This window comes from Diabrotica undecimpunctata, chromosome 9 (genome assembly GCF_040954645.1).
Source record: "Diabrotica undecimpunctata isolate CICGRU chromosome 9, icDiaUnde3, whole genome shotgun sequence".
NCBI lineage: Eukaryota > Metazoa > Arthropoda > Insecta > Coleoptera > Chrysomelidae > Diabrotica > Diabrotica undecimpunctata.
This window is the reverse complement of record NC_092811.1, coordinates 44,466,961-44,483,684: the sequence shown is the minus strand read 5'-3', so window position 1 is coordinate 44,483,684 and position 16,724 is coordinate 44,466,961.

Genomic DNA, 16,724 nt, shown 5'->3' with positions numbered 1-16,724 from the left:
TAAAAATAAAAATAGACTTGTCAGAGCTTTAACTCTAAAAATAATTAAGTCATGAGATAATAGACCGTTTCTACACTTTATGAATGCACTGTATGTTAAAGCAAATGAAACGAGGGCATAATATGGGAAGTAATATAAATGGAAAGGATCGGAACCACCTAAGATTTGCCGATATCTGAAAGAATTGATAAAGCTACAAAGACACTGGAAACACACTACGAAGCGTTAAAAACAATTGGTTTTAAAATTAACACCTCAAAGACAAATTGTATAACCAACCTTGTAGTCAGAGATTAAATTCGGAATAAAATCCATAGCATCGACTACGTAATAACTTACAAATATCTATCTAAAGGATAAGATTTCTTTAGGCCAAGATAATCAGACAAGTAAAATATAAAGAAGTATAGATCTCACATCGGCTGCCTTTGGCAGATTGAACACCATTTCAAGTATAATATTTCAGTTTGTTTAAAATGAAAGGTTTTTAATCAATGTTTATTATCGGTATTTAAATATGATGCAGAAACACTAACTCTGACAAAAGTAACAATAAATAAAATAAGAGTTAAACAACACGCTTTGAAAAAAACAATGTTAGGTATTACCATTAGAGATAAAGTACCAAACCTAGAAATAAGAAGAAAAACAGGAGTCCGAATGCAGTTGAAAAAGAGCCTTGGCTAAATGGGCTTGGGCTTGGATATGTTGCTAGATTGACGGATGATAGATACACCAGAAAGATTCTGAAATGGTGACCAAGACAAGAGGCATATCAAAGCAGAGGACCACCACCGACTATATGGGTGGATGATATAAAGCGCATTACCAAAAATTGAATGCAAGAAGCTTAAGATACAAAAGGGTGAAAAATTTTACGGAAGGTCTAAGTTCAGCAGTAAAGTGCCATAATATCTGATATTTTTATCAGATAGTTCTGTTTTAAAGAAACCTGTAATCTGATTAACAAGAAACCTATGTCCAGTTTAGCATGGAGCTAAATTAGGTCGCCGAATAATATTTTAGCGTCTCTAGTAAAACGTAGAGGGCACTAGACTAAGTTATCCGAATTTTTGCATTACGAGTTTTTACACGTATATATATTCGACGTCTTCCGATTTCCAATCTCCATCTCATTCTATCGTTCCATAGATCGTCCTCCAGTTCTCTTTCTCTGATTTCTTTATCAACTCCTTCTCTCCAACTTCTTCTAGGCCTTCCTGGTCTCCGCCTACCTCTTGGTTGCCATTCAAGAATTTGTCTTGGTATTCTATTCTCCGGCATTCTCCTTACGTGTCCGTACCATCTGAGTTGTGTCGTTTTGATGTCATCAACAATATTATGTGTAACCCCCATGATTTCTCGGACCCTCTCGTTTGTTATTCTGTCGCGTCTGGATATTCCCGCCGAGCGGCGCCAGAAGTCCATTTCTGTTGCTCTAAGCATTTTCTCTGTTCTGTCTTTTAAGGGCCACACTTCGCATCCATATGTTGTGATACTTTTTATTATGGTGTTGTATATTCTTCTTTTATTTTCTTTAAAGATGTTTTTATTCTACAGTACGCTGTTCAGTAAGGCTATGCCTTTCCTTTCCTGTGTATTTCGTTCCTTAATGGCTGCATCTAATTTTCCGTCCTGTGTGATCTTTACTCCTAGGTATTTGTCCCCGCTGGACTCTAAATGTAATATAAAGGTCGTAGCCCTGGAACCTAACGACCCTAAAATGATGTTCTCCATACAGAGATTGTATCGAGACAGGTACCCAGACTTACCAACCCTCGAAGGAGACTTCGAGGTGTTGGAAAATTCTACTACTGTAAGAAGGGGAGGGGAGAGAAGGACTAAAGTAGAGAAAGTTATCAAGCTGTTGGCCAGCACACCCGAGCAACTCTGGCACGCTCTCGAGCGTGTCAGAGACGAGATAAAACAGGAGGACTCGGTGGCTCTGCACCATGTTAGTTACATGCAAGTGGTTGAACTACGCAAGATGGCTGAAGTGATATTCACTAACACTAAAGGTACGACGGTACAGATCTACACCACGGCCACGTGGCGAGAGAGGCCTACATATGGATTCATTGTATCCAAAAAAGACTCAACCTACTCACAACTTCTGGAGGGGGTGGAAAAAGCAGTAGGAGACACGCTAGCTAAAGAAGCAATCCGAAGTCTACGTAGCACGAGAGACGGAAATCTGTTGATAACAATAGATAAGGACCAGGGGGCGGCCTCAATGATCAAAAACGTGATAGCGAATAAGGAGAGTGGACTGACAGCTAAACTCGTGGGAACTGAAAAGCAGGCCATTATTCACTTAAGAGGCATGGCGGCGAACACGGAGGAGGAGCACATTAAGCTTGCTATTCAAAGAGAAATCGGCAGATGGGAGCCAAACTTCGCTATAAAGCAGATCCGCCCTATGCGCAACAACACCAAGGCAGCCACGGTCATCCTTACCGCGCAAGCGGCAAGGCGGATACTAGACCTAGGACACCTGAAGGTTGGCCTTGCACGGTGTGAAGTGGAGCGAAGATATGTCGTTAGGAGATGCCAACGCTGCTGGAGCTACCAGCACGACGTTGCGAGATGTGATGGCCCGGATCGTACCGGGCTCTGCCATAGATGCGGAAAAGAAGGCCATACTTTTAATACATGTAAGGAAGACGAGCACTGCGTTGTATGTAATGAGCAGCATCGGATAGGTAGCGGCAAGTGCGCGGCCTTCCGCGAGGCTTTACAGAGAGCAAGGATGGCGGAGTAAAATGGAAACATCGAGGCCCCTCCCCCACAGGCGCATCAGCCTCCCCCAGCGACAGAGGTCACCAGCATGGAAATTGCCCAAGAGGTACCCGAGAACAATGAGGTAAACTTGAGCGAGAGGCCTACGGACCCATCTCCCTCCGCAGAGGAATTGAGGAGAGCGGATGATGAGGTATTCAATGGGGCTGCCAACTCTACACTTATGGAGCAGTTTAGCTCTCTTTGCGACAGTGCCGCGGGAGATATCGCACGGGTAAAACCCCCCACTCGTTCGCCTACTCCGCCCCCTCCTTCTTCGGACGGAGACCCAACACGGAGACCCAACTGCCTCCACCCCTCAGACACTATCCCCTCAGGGTAGCGTCATAGATTTGTGCGGATAGACGTAAGGAACCCCCCTCACCATGTGACCTTACTGGCTAGTGGTATAGACTCTAAAAATGGCTTCGAACGGGTTAAAAAGATTAAAGATACTGCAAATAAACATCGGACGGGCCAAGGTGGCACACGACCTGATACATGCGAAAGCCTTGGAGATAAAAGCAGATATCATTATAGTCCCTGAACCAAATAAAAACATCGTTAAAAAATTTGGTTGGGTTGCCGACACACGATCAGATGTTGCCGTCTACTTGGTGAATAAGAGTGTGCATATAAAAAAGGTCACTAAGAAGGAAGGATATATCAAGATCAATTTGAATGATGTAGCAATAATAGCCTGTTACATTTCTCCAAACATTAACACTACACAATACCAAGATAAGGTAGATAGTATTATTGAGGCGTCACTTGTAGAAAAATACTTCATAATCGTTGGTGATATAAACGCCAAATCCATTCTATGGGGGTCCCCAAAAAATGACAATAGGGGGGAATTATGGAACGAATGGATTTCATCGTCCGACTTGGTAGTGTTAAACAACGGTAAACACACTTTCGAAAGAGGTGAATCACGGAGTCACATAGATATTACCCTAGCATCAAATAATTATGTAAACAAAATTACAAATTGGGATGTACTAGACGAGAACATGTTTACTTTTCATAAGTACATCTTCTTCAAAATAGGAACAAAGGTCACAACTAGGAACGGCAGAAGAACACTCGCTTTTAATAAAGTAAGATTTGCTGAACAGACCAGAAACTTACAAGAAGAAGCTACCGACTTTCCCACCTTTAGAAATGCAATAATACGAGCACACAAGTCGAGCAGTAATAACAAATATGTCACATATACTGTACCATACTGGTGGAATGACGAAATACAGCAAAAACGGACAGAATGCCTTAGACTTAGGCGAATCGCGCAGAGGAATAGGACCCAGCAGATAAAGGACGAGTATGAAAGCGCCAAAAATGAGTTAAAAAAGACGATTAACAGGGCCAAGCGCACATGTTGGAAAAACCTGTGCGAGGCGCTGGAGAACGATGTATGGGGTGATGCATATAGAATAGTCACCAAAACGCTGAGGTCAGAGACCCCGTACAAACTGTGCGATGATAAAAGAAGGGAAATTGCGAATACCTTTTTTCCCTCAAAGCAGAACACACACTTCGTACAAAATGAACATACCTGTCCGAATGGCGTCAGTCTCACAGAACTCACCAGAGCCGCAGAGTCCATCAAAGTAGGTAAATCTCCTGGACCAGACCGTGTGCCACCAGAGGCGATAAAATTATTAACCACATTACAACCGGAAGCGGTTATAAAAATCTTCAATCAGCTGCTTACAACACAAGAATTCCCTGACGAGCTTAAGCGTGCTCGACTCACATTAATACTTAAACCCGGTAAAGATCCGGACGAAGCCAGTTCTTATCGGCCAATATGCCTCCTTGACTGTTTAGGGAAACTCTATGAGAATATCGTCAAAAATCGCCTTAAAGAGGAGTTGAGAGAAAAGGACATTATCTCGACTAGACAGTACGGATTTAGGAAAGCAAAATCGGCGGTAGATGCGGTTAAGAATATTTCGGACACTGTTAAGACCACAAGAAGAAGATGGGCCGCTTTGATAATGTTTGATGTGAAGAATGCCTTTAACTCCGCCAACTGGGCACACATCATACGAAAATTGGAAACTGCAGACGTGTCGGGATATTTAATAAACATTATAAAAAGATACTCAACCGACAGATATGTGTCAGTGGCTAGAAACGCAGAGATTCGATTAACAGCTGGCGTACCGCAAGGATCCGTACTAGGCCCGACATTATGGAATATACTTTACAATGGGGTACTGGACATCGACTACGGCAGAGATAGCATAGCAATAGCCTACGCCGACGATCTAGCTATCTTAACGATTAGTGACATGTATTGGGAAATTGTAGATACGATAAACGACTGTTTTAACAAGGTAAATAGGTGGATGAAAAATAATGACCTAGAACTCGCAGGCAGCAAGACCGAGGTGGTCATTCTGTAGGCTCCAAGAAACGGGCCAGATCTGATCTTTCAACTAGGTAGCAATGAGCTGAGACCAACGAACTGTGCTAAATATTTAGACATTGATTTGGAGAGAGGCTTAAGATTTACGAAACATCTTTCGAGAGTGGTTAAGAAGGCGGACAAACAAACAGCAGCCATCCAGAGAATAACACCTAATATAGGAGGTCCAAGCAGCATCAAGAGAAGACTATATCTACATATTGTACAATCGACCCTCCTATACAGAACCCCCGTCTGGATAGATGTACTAAGATATCAAAAATATAAAGATATGATAACAAGAGCACAACGTAAACCCCTACTCAAAGTCATAAGCGCGTACAGAACCACTTCTACTATAGCCCTACAGACAATGGCGGGTACGATCCCCATCCATCTCCTAGCCAAGGAACGGTAGATGCTATACGAAAACCGGAATGGTCACTTACCTCTGGTAAGGGCGATCATACGAGAGCAGATATTAACAGAATGGCAAACGGAATGGGAGGCACAGATTACGAAAGCTCAATGGACAAAAACGCTAATCCCAGATGTGGTTGCGTGGTACAACTGTAAATTTAAGCGGGTAAATTACTATTTTACACAATTTTTGACAGGACATGGGTCTTTCAGGTCTTACACATTTAAAATAAAGAAAACCAACGATGATAGGTGCTCTACATGTCATGAGAGAGACGACGCGGAGCATTGCATCTTTCGGTGCAATGTTTTCGCCCAAGAACAAAATAGGCTGCGGAATAGGTTAGGGGATATAAGGCCCAATAATATTATACATATAGCGTTGCATAGTAAACAAAACTTTGAATTTATAATAGACCAGATCACGCAAATTATAAAACGAAAGACCATCCTGGAAAGAGCCGAACAAGATGGGTGAGGAGGGTCTCCTCTCGCACCACATAAGGGACCACTTAGAACTTTTTTCTCCCTTCTAACTCATACGCGATACGTACGTGGATACCGCCGAATCAGCATAGCAGACGCAACATAGGTACATATACCCCTACTCTTCAGGGCACTCTACTATTCCGAATAAAGCTTGATCAGGATGTTAGAAGTCCTCTGAATTCTTTAGGAACGATAGTCCCCTTCTTCTCTATCCAATTGTTCCAGATACATACAGACTCCTTTTATATCACATAGTCCATAGTCAACCATGATCTTCAAAGGACGTATACTGCCTTTCCCAATAACTACTAGTCCTTGAATTATTGTTTCGAATCAGGAACCGGACCTTCCCCTATGTGCTGGTTGCTCCTAGGCAAGCAGCATAGGATAACTTAAGACATCATCTGAGAACGTATCTTTCAGGCAGCGCAGGATATCCCCATGTTTCGTTCTCTAATGAACTCGTCCGGGGATATCCCGCGTCGAAGAGGGGGTGGTTTTAGTTGGTAGGCGACTGGTCAGGGGGGCATGCGGTACATATAATCCATACTTTGGACTGTATGCCCTAGCATGTTTTCCTCTCTGGATCGAATCCAACACTACTAGGGACACCTTCCCTAGTCGGTTTTTAAACCTTTCCACCTCATTCCAAAAAAAAAAAGGTATTTGTAGTCATCACATAGTTTGATTATCTCTTGATTTTCCTCTACAAGAAGGTTATGTTGATATCCTCCGATACTCATGTACTCAGTTTTTTCCCTATTCACTTCCAAACCCCACTCTGTAAACTCTTCTAATAGTTTTCGCATCATGTAACTAAGGTCTTCAGAGTCCTGTGCGATGATGACCTGGTCATCCGCAAAGCACAGAGTGTACAAAGTTAAGTCTATTAGTGGTATGCCCATATTGGTACATTTTTTCTTCCACTTGTTGAGTGCTGCTTCGAGGTATATTTTGAATAATGTTGGGGATATACAGCATCCTTGTCTTAGTCCTTTAGTCACTTTGAATCCCGGTGTTATCAGATTTCCTGTTTTAATTTTTGTTGTTTGTTGGTAGTACAACGTTTTTACTGCTTCAACCAATTCTATATTTATATTTGTTTTCCCCAGTGCCTCCCATAATTTATCAAGCGGGATACTATCATATGCTTTCTACGAACGCTAAGGTCTACGAACGTCATTTAGACTTCTTGGCCACGAGCAACTTTCTTTTCAATTATCTGAGTAATAGAGAAGACATGGTCTATTGTAGATCGACCTGCACGAAAACCAGCCTGTTCTTCGGCTTCCATATGTTGGTATTCTTCTTCTATTCGATTTTTTATTATTTTCCCATATACACGTTTTTACACGTGCTAGTCGTAAACGTAATTTTTACACATTCAGGTAAGTTTTTAAATTTGACTTTGTGGTTTAAGTTAGTCTATAATACGTCTACTTTAATTAAGTGCATGTAGACAGTGGATTACGAAGCTTCTTTTAATCCATAAACATAACCTTAACAACAGGTGATAATTTGCCAAATGTAAGATGGTTGCACTGTCTTAATATCAGATATCCGATATTAGTACAAAATATTTCTTAATTGTTTTTATATAGAATATCTACTATCATTTCTACGTAGTTAAGGTCGTGTTAACAATTACATTTTAATGTTTTTCTCGACAAAAAGAAAGAATTATGCTATAATTTTTGCTCTATGTCTGCTTATTTTATAATAAAATGTCATCGAAATCCAAACAAAAACAAAAGAAATGAGATAGTAAATCCATGAATGCAGCTGTTACTGCAGTTAAAAAGAAAGAAATGGGGTACTTGCGAGCTTCAAAAACTTTTAAAGTACCCAAGAGTACGTTGGAAGACTACGTAAAAAATAAAATAAAGTCACCTGAAGAACTTATTTAAACCAATATGGGACGTCCACCAGTGTTTTCCAAAGAAATTAAAGCGGATTTGGTCGATTATTGCCTAGAAATGGATAGAAGATTTTACGAGCTGCGATCTTCTGATATTTGAAGATTAGCATATTCGGAACAATTTAAAACATCCGCTTTTCACTAATCAGAAAAAAGGAGGTTACAAATGGTTGCATTTATTTTTAAAGAGGCATCCTGAACTAACGTTTAGAAGACCACATAGTTTATCAACTGCCAAAATTAAAGGATTCACAGAAAAAAACCTAAATAATTTTTTTGAAATTTTGGAACCTGCGATGGAGAAGGTGAAATTTAATCCCTGTCGAATCTATAATGTAGCGTACCAAAAAGCGTACCAAAATAATCACCTTAAAAGGTGAAAAGCAAGTAGGGGCCGTTACTTCTGCAAAAAGAGGATCACTAGTGACTGTGGTTACCTGTATGAATGCGGCTGGTGGTTTTGTGCCCCCTATGGTCATATTTCCTCGAAAAAATATGAAGGCAGAATTGCTCAAAGGCGCTCCATCAGGGAAAATAGCTGCCTGCCATGTGTCTAGCTGGCATCAGAGTCACATTTTTACCAATTGGTTACATTTTATTAGCCACGTTAAACCAAGTGAAGCTGATCCAGTTGTATTAATATTGGATGGTCACTTCTCCCACACGCGGAACATTGACTCGATAAATGTGGTTATTCTTAGTTTGCCGCCGCAGTCTACTCACAAAATGCCGCCGCTGGGCCTTGCTTTCATGGAGCCTCTTAAAACCCACTACTCGCAGGAAATTAAAAATTGGCTAAGGAACAACCCTAAAAGAGTATTCACCTGCTATAAAGTTTGCAAATTGCCTGGAAGAGCTTATGTAAGATGTGCTACAGCTGAAATCGCTATAAATGGTTTTCGAAAGAGCAGTTTTCACGACTTTGCCATTCACCATCAAGCGGAAGGTGACCGAGTTCCAGTTCCAAATCTACCAGAGGCTGAACAAAAAAACCAAGTAACTCCTACAAGAAGTATTGATGCGACCACATGTGTGGAAGATTTATCATGTAAGAACATTTCTAATAATAGAGATTCAACAGTGCGGCCACAAGATATTAGCCATTTACCCACCACTTCATTTTACAAGTCTTATATTAAAGAAAGAAAGCCCAGAACACGATCTGCTGCCTTGATTACGGGTACACCATACAAAGATGTTTTAAAAAGTAGTTTATCAGAACAGAAGAGAAATAAAAGTATTTCAAAGGGATTTCCGAAATTAAAAATAGACAAATGTGAGCCTTTTAAGAAAACAAATAAAAATAAAGGAAAATCTATTGCTAAGAAGACAATGACAACAAAGGTTAAAAAGAAAAGTGCTAAGAAAGAGAAAGCTTTTAGTTCATCTGAAGAAGATAATGAATTCATTTTATATGATGATTCTGACATGGAGTGTAACATTTAGGAAGAGAAAGCAGAATGTATCTTTTGTACTGGACTCTTGTCTGAAGATACCTCGGGCGAAAAATGGATTCAGTGCTTAAAGTGTTTCAAAAAAAGACACACATATTTGTGATTTTTGCCTCGATGGCTAATTTGATCCCGTTATCCTAATATCCGGTATTAGGAACATTTTTTTTGTCAGTCTAAATTTACCGTTTTTAATAAAAATTTAAATTTTATTTTTTACTTCGTTGAAATTATTTATTTTCGTCCAATAAATGATTCTCTATAGTCTATTACTTGGTTTGCTCTAAAATATTCATAAATTAATTGACGTATTAAAACTAACATTAGGGTTAAAAAAAAACTATCCGATATTAGGGCACTTAACTCTACACAAATATAGGCTAATTTTGGAAGACTGCTACTATGAGAAAAATATTGGATTTTAATTACAGTGACACAGATTAAATTCAAAAATTTAATCATTTATTTAATATTAGTGTTAACTAATATTGTTTATTGTTCTTTCCTTCTGTCCGTCACACAAATCTCTACCTTATTATAATTTTGCTACATATAACATGTCCTGACGTCGAGCTTAAGAGTGACGCGATGCTCTATCTATCATCCGTCACCCCGAAAAATTCATCATCTCGTATGATTTTCTTGAAATATTTATTATTAATAAGAGCGCTGCTATGTAATTTGCTACTGTTGTCGACTAGTCTTATATCAGAATACTAAACAACAGTAACCTGACTGACATGTAGCGGAGATGCTTAACGATAAATATTAATAGGTATATAAAAAATTGAGCCATCAAATTTAAAATTTTATTTATTTTTACATTTGATAAAATGTCAATACCGCAAAATGGGGGTGAAATCAATCACTCTAAAATTATTCATTCAAAAATATGATAGTAAATTGTAAAATTATAATTTTTATTCCTTCTTCTTCTTGTGCCACTCCTATCGGAGATTGGAAATCATCAAGGCTATCCTGACCTTGTTTACAGCTGACCTAAAGAGTTTATTAGTGGTACAGCCAAACCACTCTCTCAAATTACGCAACCATGACATGATTCAACAAGATCTATATTAAATATTTCTCCATAGAAAATACTTTTTTTCGTTAAGATTTTGAACAAAAAATGCAAACAACTGGATGAATAATTTCATACCCTAAATGGGACAAAATTGATTACCACTTTTTAAATGAATAAAAGAGCAAGTTACAGTACAATGACCGCTACCATCCAGTAAATTCCACCACGTGGATTCCAACACGGGGCTACCGCTTGAACATTCTGGACTAAATTGCGACGTATTGAAAAGCAAGATCAGCAATTAATAAATTATAAAAACACTATGTTAAAATCAATATTTTCAGTCTGATTTAAAATATAGTCTAATTTAAATTATTGTTGTTGTTAATAAAATCTTTGTAAGTCGAAAATAAAAGTTTTAATTGTGAAGTTCAGTTTTAAAAAAAGTGTTTCTCCCAAGAACATTCATAATTGGCGCAGTCAGTAGGATGTGAAAGAGTCTTTATAGATCCTCGTTACTTTTAAGTGTTTGTCCATTGTTCCAAGAACCAGCCCCAGGGAAACCGTCTGCAGAGTTCACCCGAGGAAATTAGAAGTTAGAAAAGCCTTCAGGAGCAGAGGAATGCACATCGGCATCGTCTTTATCCTGTAAGCGATTTTATTATTACTTAGAATTAAGAAGATTAGATTTTGAAAGAATTCTTAATAAATCAGACTCCTCTGAGTCCTTAGATTGAATCAGAGCTAAATTAGAAGAGAAATAAAACAAAGATTTGAATAGATTAACACAAAGATTAAAGTAATTTAAAAATATCTCCTCTAAGCCCTTAGATTGACTTTAGAGTCAGATTTAGACAAAATTGAATAGGTGAATAAATACTATATATTAATAAACATAGAGATTAATAGATAGAAAATAAGTAGATTGAGATTGATATATTTATATATTGATTATTGAAAATTACTATACCGATTTGACTATCGACTATATATTATATTAAAAATTTTTAAAATATGGCAGTTCCACAATTTGACGTTAAAAATGCATTCTTCCAAATTTTGACGGAAATCCAAATGAATTACATGTATTTATTAAAGTTTCTACAATACTTCTAAACCATTATTATGACAGACTTAATGCAGCTAATATACAAAACAAATTTTTGCTTCATGGTATTATCAGTAAATTAACAGGTAGAGCCAAGGAAGTTATATCTGTATATGGATTCGAAAGTTGGGACGAAATAAAAAACGCATTAATTCAAAATTTTGGAGACCAGAGAGACGAAAATTCGCTTACAAGGGATCTAGTAAATTTAAGACAAGGCTCAACAGAATTTATTATGCATTTTTATAAAAAAATCATGGGACTTTTAAGCTGTATTAATAATTACCTAGAATTACATACGATAAATGCCGATATTAAAAGGAGCAAACAAGAATTTTTCCTTCAAAAAGCTCTTACAACATTCTTAGCAGGCCTACGAGAGCCAATGGGCTCTGTTATCAGAGCAATTAGACCAGGAAGTTTAGCCACGGCAATACAATACGTACAGGAAGAAAATAATGTTCGATATCTTCAAAAAAAATCAAATAAGTCAACCTTTAACATCAGGAAGAGGCGAAAATGATCAAGAACGCCGACCTCCGAGACAGCAGATGCCTGCACAAATCCAGAAACCATTGTACCAACAGACAAATTTTGCACCTCCACGATGGCAGCAACCAATGAGACAATTATATCCACAGAATCAGTTTCAGCAACCACATCGGCAACAAAACTTCGATCAACTTAGACAAAATTCAAACCCTCCAGCATTCAGGACCCAAAACCAGTCAAATGTATGAGCACCCAAACCCGGACAGTCAAAACAGTCTAGACCAAAACCTATGAGTGGAATATCAAAAACCACAACCAAAGGTCGTCAAAATTTTACACCAAATTACCGAGCACAGCCAAAATTCACCGTAGAAGAACTTTACAATATACAATGCCATGGAGATGAGCAAGAAGAGAATGCCAACTACAATGATTACTACGAACCTGAATACGACAATTTTCTACAAGATACATATGAAAATCAACCAACCGAATACGAAGAAAACGTAAATTTTCGAGAGGACCCACCAGAAGCAATCGGAACGTAATTGAACTTCATTCATTTCCCGATAAGAAGGAGCTACCCTACATCGAAATTTCTAAGCCTTCTTAGATTTTTAATTGATACAGGATCCACAAAGTCATTTCTTAATCCAGAAATAGCTTCTTTATATTTTCCAAGTTACATAAAACATGAACCCTTTGTCGTCACATCAATTTTTCAAAACTATTCCCAAAAATATTGTGCCGAAATTCCTTCATTTTCAGAATTTAATTCTGACAGCAAAATGAAATTTTACCTCTTTAAGTTTCACAAAACTTTCGATGGTCTTATTGGCCTCGACAATCTAAAACTCTTTGAAGCCCAATTAAACTTCCCTAAATCGCTTCTAGTTACAAAAGATTCTACAATCCCCATTAAATATTACGAAACAAATAAAACACAATTTTATTCCATTCATTTGGAAGCAAATTCTATTAGCCAAGTGAAAATTCTTGTCAAAGAAGAAAAAGGAACCATCACTATTCCTACCCAAAAAGTACAAGGCGTCGTAGTACAAGAAGCCCTTACTAACGCCGAGAACCACCTCGCCTGGACCGAAATTGCCAACTTCACGTCAGACCCCATTCATCTCTTATGGAACCACTCGAAAGCAAGAAAATATACATTCAAGATTTCCATATATATTCCATGGAAACAACCTCCGGACCAGACTACAGACAAGATATCGACGACTTAATTAAAACCGAACATCTTAACGAAGAAGAAGAGGAACAAGTTCGCCACCTATGCTTCCAGGACACTAAATGAAACGTTAGCTAGAAAAGGAAATGTTAGCAATGGTGTGGGCAACTAAGTATTTTCGACCTTACCTATTTGGAAGAAAATTTAAAATACTTTCAGACCACCGTCCTTTGCAATATCTATTCTCCCTAAAGGAACCCAACTCCAAACTAGTACGTTGGAGATTAAAATTAGAAGAATTTGACTACGAAGTAATTTACAAAAAAGGCAAAGCTAATACAAATGCGGACGCACTGTCTCGAATCGAAATACACACAAAGGAAACTAAGGACATCGATTCACAAATTAAGGAAGTCTTTAATGATTTGGTAGACATAGAAGACGATGGATGGTCAATGACTAATAATCCAGATGCTGATCAAATAATCGACGAGATTGTAGAAGAAAAAGCAACAGAATTAATTCCAGAAAACATCCCAGAAGATACTGTTGAAAACGAAGATCGAAACATCCCAGAAGGCACTGTCGGAAACGAAGATCAAAACATGGACGAAGACGGAAATGAAACAATACATACAGCAGTAGAAAATCCAATTCTTGGTATACCTATTTCGGAAAAACCACTTAACTTCTACAATAGTCAAATTATAGTCAGAATCGTCAACTACAATCCACGACCTCCAACAATTATACAAACCTTTTCGAATAAAAGACGTTATCATATCCAGCTGTCGAAAGATCAGTTAAAAGCTGATACCATAAAAATTTTTAAGGAACACCTCATCCCGAAAAAGAAGTATGCAATTTTATTTGAAGCAGAAGAAGCAATTTTTGCAGAAATTTGCGAAATTATCAGGAAAACTTTTAAACACAACGCATATGACTTAGTAAAGTGCAATCTTTTATTGGAAGATGTTAACCTAGAAGAACAACAAAAAGAGATTATAAAAAACTATCACGAAGGAAAAACGAACCATAGAGGAATAGCTGAAACAGAAAGTCAAATAAGGAAACGATATTACTGGCCTAATATGAAGAAGGACATAGAAGATATCATAAACTTTTGCGATATATGTCAAGAAAATAAATACGACAGACTTCCTCCCAAACCAAAATTTATGGTTACACCAACTCCCACTAAACCACTGGAAATAGTTCACATTGATTTATTCCAGGCTGATGAACAGAAGTTTCTTACCATAATAGACGCATTTTCGAAATATGGGCAAGCCTACCCAATAAATGGAGGAAATGCAATCAATGTACTCAACGCCCTATTGATTTTTATAACACATCATGGACTCCCAACAATGATAGTAGCCGATAATGGTACGGAATTTAAAAATGGAGTAATACAAGAATTTGTAGACTCTCATAAAATCTCAATCCACTATACAACACCAGAGAATCCGCAATCCAACGGGATAATTGAGAGATTTCATTCTACGTTAATCGAACATCTTCGAATCCTAAGGAACACCAAAGCAAAGCTCTCGATAAAAGAACAAATGCTATACGCTATAATTGGGTACAATAATTCCATACATTCAGCAACGAAGTTAAGACCCATTGACATATTAAACGGACATATCGACGCAAAAGATCCCTTTGACGTTGACATACAGAAAGTAATACTGAACAATTATATCCAAAATCATAGAGAAATAACAAAGGAATTATACAAGGAAGTAAACCAGCATATACAAGAGAATAAAAATAAAGTCATCGAAAATAGAAATAAATCGAGACAAGACCCTATTACGTATAAACCAAGCACAAAAATCTATACACGGATAACAGTTACCAGAAATAAATTACTTCCGCGATATTCCGCAAAACATATAAAAAAGAATAACGAAGTGACTGTAAATACATCAAAAGCTACAGTTCACAAGAAAAACATAAAACATCAACCTAAATCAAAAACTAATTCTGAACCGTCCACACAGGATCACCCTGACGACTGGAGAGGAAGAGAAAATCAAGGACCTGAAAGACAACCCAGGAATAATTCCCTTCAACCTGGGACAAGCAAAGATTCATACTAGTACACACGATTTTATACACTTTTTCAAACTACCAACAATAAAAGAAGAATTGGACAGAATTGAAACCCAGTACGACGCAGAGACTACAGCAAGTCAAATTGGACTTAGCCATTACCTTTTTCCGTGTATTATATTTATCCTTCATTTTCCTGTCCTACATCCTAATTCCTTTACTTATTATCATTTAATTCCTATACCTACCGCAAATTCTACTACATTCATTCCTCCTGAACCATGTCTCCTCATAAACAAAAAAATCCTTTCAATATTTGGAAGAACCATGTCCACGAATCAACCTAAATTACAACTCGATGTTCTACAACAAAAACTTTGGCCCTAAAAAGAACTTATCTCATCAATCTTCCGCCCAGATGCGAATTCAAAACCCCAAGCCAGAGTTACATAAATTCAAGGACAACCATCCCCGAGCAACCGCTAATGCTTCCCAAAATAAAGACCATAAATATTCAAACAGCGATTAAATTCAAACCATTAAGGATAGATCACATCCCCTTAGACAAACTGCATGAACTCTCTAAGAAGAGGAACATCTAGAGACAATTAACCCGAAATTATGGAATCATAGCCATAACCATTTTTGGATGACTCCTGTATATATATATATATATATATATATATATATATATATATATATATATATATATATATATATATATATATATATCTTTATTACAATAATCTGCCTCTATATAAGTTACAGGTATAAAACAAATAACAAAAAACCCAACTCTAGCGACGAAACTCCAGAAGAGGCCAACTCAACAGTTCTGTTCGTCTCTCACAAAACTTCTTCAGGGGATGGAGTAGTTACAGTACAATGACCGCTACCATCCAGTAAATTCCACCACGTGGATTCCAACACGGGGCTACCGCTTGAACATTCTGGACTAAATTGCGACGTATTGAACAGCAAGATCAGCAATTAATAAATTATAAAAACACTATGTTAAAATCAATATTTTCAGTCTGATTTAAAATATAGTCTGATTTAAATTATTGTTGTTGTTACTAAAATCTTTGTAAGTCGAAAATAAAAGTTTTAGTTGTGAAGTTTAGTTTTTAAAATAGTGTTTTTACCAAGAACATTCATAATTAGCATAATATGTAATGACGGCCTATCACGTTCACCCCACGTTATAAATGTTTTTCAAAATCATTACGAAAAATGTATAATGGGGCGAAATTGATCATTGCAATTTAAATCACATTTTGCTTTTCGTTTTTAAACTTTTTCCTTTAAACCACATTTTTTAACCACAAAATGTCACCTTCGTTTCATCACTGTTAAAGTGTGATCCGAACAAGTGTGCTTCAAA